We start from the raw sequence: 5000 nt of genomic DNA on the forward strand, positions 1-5000 counted from the left end.
CGTTTTCTATCGAGCAGGCCAAAAGTGGGAATGGCATACGCATGAACCTCGGTTTTCTTTTCAGTTTCCTATGGATGTACCCGTTGACAGTATAGAGTTGGTCAACTATGATAGACAGCACTATGACCTGGTTCACGTGATTCAACGAGTCCCTTAGAAGGTACCGTACACGTGTTACTCTAGATAGTTTGCAGTCACTGCCTTTGCAAAGACATACAATTTGCCACTAAAGGCCGGTGAGGCCAACTGCCTCCCAGGTAATTTCATAGTTGATGACTAGCTGCTCTGTCTGAGCAACAGGTTCATTGTCATGCACACGTGGGAGCAGAGACTTGAACTTGAGTGTGATTGGTTGTGAGTCAATTGACTTGGTGCACTATGATCAATCACTGTTCTGCCCAGGAGTTTCGGAATGGTGGTCGGGTATCTGCTGCATTAAGGGGCATGATTTATTTCAGACAAAAGCACCAAATAGAATGTATTTCACTGTTGATGGTCTATAATCTGAAAAAACAGACTAAGAAAAGTGCAACTTCTGTCAACAGTCTGCCCAGTCTCACGTTTATAATATGGCAAGGATAGATGTCTGCCATCCATTGCAGCAAGTAAACCACTAGCATGGTCGGAACATGTGGAGTGATGGTCGGTGTTTGCTGAGTGATGGTCGGGTCTGACCACCTCCGACCACCGCGGGCAGAACCCTGATCGATCCATGCTAGCCAGAGGTCTCACAACACTTGCCGAATGTAATCAGCAAGTATTTACACACACAAATTTCATAAACTTTTTATTATGAATCCGATCAACTTTTCTTATGGAATTTTTATCTTCTCAATTCTTTCCTCTTTCATACTGTTACTGCTGGCTTATCAAATACTGGTGAGATGTATGCTACATGTAATTGAGTATTATTGATATGCAACTGTCTCTGTGTTGTAGAGTTGTCTTTGAAATATTGGAGAGAAGCTAATTTGACTGGGTCTATTCGGCAACATTTTGGCATACACAATGGAATCTGATCAACTTTTCTTATGGACTTTGTCGGCTCAAGCTCTTTCCTCTTGATATTGTTACAATGCTGGCTTATCAAATATTGGTGAGATGTATGCTATAATTGAGTGTTACTGATATCTCAATTTCAGCTGTGTCGTACAGGTGTTTAAGTATTGGAAGAAAGATACAATTTTGATCCACTTCTATGTGACTTAAAACACCCCTCAACCTCAACATTCTGTACTGGGATGACCCACGTGACCTCTCACCTGACACGACCCGTCTATTCTACAAGATCTGTTCAACTTTTCTTATGGAACTTTTTATCAGCTCAAGTTCTTTCTTCTTTCATATTGTCGCATTGTTGGCTTATCAAGTACTGGTGAGATGTATGCCAAGATGTGAAAAAGATCAACAATCGAGCTTAACCGGTCACGTGAGCGACAATTCAATAATAATACGTTTTCCTTATAACGTTGTGGACACTGCCATAGTCAATAGCATCCTTCTATTTGAACAGCTGAATCCCGATACGAAGATGTCCCATCTCGACTTTACACTGCTATCACACGTCAACTGGTACAGTTGTTTAGTGAATGTGGTTTTGTGCCACAGCCGATTCTTCCCGCTCCTGCACCTACTCCTACTGCTACTACTGCTGCTGAACTGTTGCCTGTGACTGCACCTGTTCCTGTTGTGACAACTGCTGCTCGGTCAACATGTACTGATCAGTCAGCATCTACGGAGAGGCCATTTAAGAGGCATCAACGATCTGTGGTTCCGGAACTAATGGCACCACCACCACAGGTAGTTGTGATGCTACCACCACCAGCTCTACAATCACAGCAACCTGGTGTTATGTTGCTACCTGCTGAGTCACAACCACAACCAACAGTACAACCACAGTGACCTGGTGTGCCGCAACACATCAACAGGTAACACTAATGGTCATAATGTTCTGTTTACTCAGGCCAGGAACAGGCCTCGTTGTGGAGTGTGTAGAAACCTTTCAACCGCGTACTGTGAGGCATGCAAGCTGGCCCTCGACTGCTGCAGGTTGAATAACTGTTTCTACACCTACCACAACTCTAAAGCTGCACAGGACCAGTTCTGGGAGATGAATGCGCAGACTAGGGCGTCCAGTTGGTTCATTGGCTAGGTCGTCATTCTCTCCCTTATTGGTTAGGTCGGGCAGGAGTGTGTAGTTTATAGTTTTTCCTTTCTCCTGAACTGGTTAGGTCAGGGCAGGAGTGTGTAGATTATAGTTTTTCCTTTCTCCTGAACCGGTTAGGTCGGGACAGGAGTGTATAGTGTATAGTTTCCTTCCCTTTTCCTCCTGAACCGGTTAGGTCGGGGCAGGATCAAGAGTGTAGATTATAGGTTTTTTTCTTTCTCCTGGACCGGTTAGGTCGGGACAGGAGTGTATAGTGTATAGTTTCCTTCCCTCTTTCTCCTGAACCGGTTAGGTCAGGGCAGGAGTGTATGGTTTATAGATTCCCTTCTCTGTGGGTGGCCCTGTGGGGGGTGTCGGTCAAAATCCAGTCACACCTCCTCGTGGTGACCGATGGTAACAGCATCATGTTGTGCTGGCTAACGTGACTGGTACAGTTGCTGTAATTTCCACACTGCATTGTTGATATCACAGACAATGATGATACAGTACTGAGTAGTACGTATAATTGTTTGAAATTATTTCTATAGCAATCGTGTGGAACTACAGCCTTCTTTTGTTGCATGAATTGTGAAAGCTAATGGATTGCGTCCTAAGTGTGTTGCTGAGTTAGTCAGAGGTGGTGTTGGCAGCCCAAAACGGGTTGAGAGCTACTGAATGCATTTGTGTTGACTGACTGTTCAAGTGCTGTTCTATGCTGTCGTACAGCTGTGTCGTACAGCTGTGTCGTACAGGTGTTTGAAGTATTGGAAGAAAGATACAATTTTGACACACTTTTATGTGACTTACAACACCCCTCAACCTCAACATTCTGTACTGGGATGACCCACGTGACCTCTCACCTGACACGACCCTCCTATTCTACAAGATCTGTTCAACTTTTCTTATGGAACTTTTTATCAGCTCAAGTTCTTTCTTCTTTCATATTGTCGCATTGTTGGCTTATCAAGTACTGGTGAGATGTATGCCAAGATGAGAAAATGATCAACAATCGAGCTTAACCGGTCACGTGAGCGACAATTCAATAATAATATGTTTTTCTTTATAACGTTGTGGACACTGCCATAGTCAATAGCATCCTTCTATTTGAACAGCTGAATCCCGATACGAAGATGTCTCATCTCGACTTTCACACTGCTATCACACACACACAACAAGCACCTAGATGCAAATATATACGCTCGTAGCTGTGAAGCGACGGTGTAAACACAGCTTCATTTACTAGTTAAGCTACGAGCGTAAAGAAGGACACCACAATGAGTGGTGGACTGCTTCGCGAGAAGCTCACTCTATACGGGTTGAATTGACTTCCGGTCTGTCTGTCGGTATGTCTGTACCTATGTTTCTATGTTTGTTTGTAAGCGTGTGTCACGCTCGGGGAGTTTGTCGAGCCAATCAGCAATCGTTTTGGGACGCGAAACGTAGATGACGTATACTAGCTTGTCAGCGTGAATTACTCTCGGGAATTGGCAGAGCCAATCAGCAGACCTTTGGCACACCAACAATGGGTGACGTAACAATCCCGCGCATTATGACAGAAAAGCCAAGATGTCGTAAACCTCCATTTTACGGTCAAACTGTCGTCAAATCGAGAAGCGCAGAGTAAAGATCAGGTAATAGTTGTATGCGTTTGTTACTTTTTACAAAAGAATCGCAAAACAAACGAATTTATCGTTCTACAAGAAGCCAAGCGAAGGTCCCATGGGACCATGCATCTACCTAAGCACCGTTGCATACGCACCACCAGCATGTCATCCGCGATCTTCAAGAGAGCAATATATTCTAAGTAGGACTGATGATGAACGATCGACGTCGTCTTGCAAGAAAGATTCGTAGGAAACGTTGACGCTGCTTTCTTCTGGATCCGGTCGCTAGATGTACATGCCTGTTGCTTGACAGTATTTTCTATGCAGCTAGGAGACGTACATCGATCTCTATCTACAACGAAATAGCGAACGAAAGATGTCGACGGATCAATAAAAAAGTATGATCATGATGTCTATCATAATAGTTAATTAATTTATTAACTTCCAGTGATGCAAGAGCGCTATAAATGCAGAATTGAGGCATAACGTAAATAACAAGCCCGCGCCGTGCAAGAGATACGTAGCTCTGTGAATTCGAAGTTGTGTGGGACTTTGATGGTATTTAGTTAATTATCTTTAATCACATTGGTAAACCCGTGTGTCTTCAAAGAATTGCCGTTTACATTCTAGCAACAATTAAGCTAATGATTAATTAATAATAATGACATTAAATAAACAAAATTTTATAAAATTTACAATGATATTTACAATAAATACACACACACACACACACACACACACACACACACACACACACACACACAGACACACACACACACACACACACACACACACACACACACACACACACAACGTCACTTCTGTCACGTGTGGTGAATTCGAAGTATCTATAGTGTGAGACATTGATCTAGCTAATTATCTTTAATCACATCGACACATCCCTGTGTTTTCAAAGAATTAATTAATGATAATGACAATATATAAACAAACATTTAATAAAATTTGCATTAATATTCACAATAAATACACACACACACACACACACACACACACACACACACACACACACACACACACACACACACATGGACACACACACACACACACACACACACACACACACAGTCACACACATCCACACACACACACACACACACACACACACACACACACACACAAACGCTCGTAGCTGTGAAGCGACGGTGTAAACACAGCTTCATTTACTAGTTTTTACTCCATTAGCTATTGAAAAGGTAATTTAGTTGCCGACTACCAAATTTATAATAAAC

Source organism: Corticium candelabrum (genome assembly GCF_963422355.1).
Source record: "Corticium candelabrum chromosome 7 unlocalized genomic scaffold, ooCorCand1.1 SUPER_7_unloc_2, whole genome shotgun sequence".
Lineage (NCBI taxonomy): Eukaryota > Metazoa > Porifera > Homoscleromorpha > Homosclerophorida > Plakinidae > Corticium > Corticium candelabrum.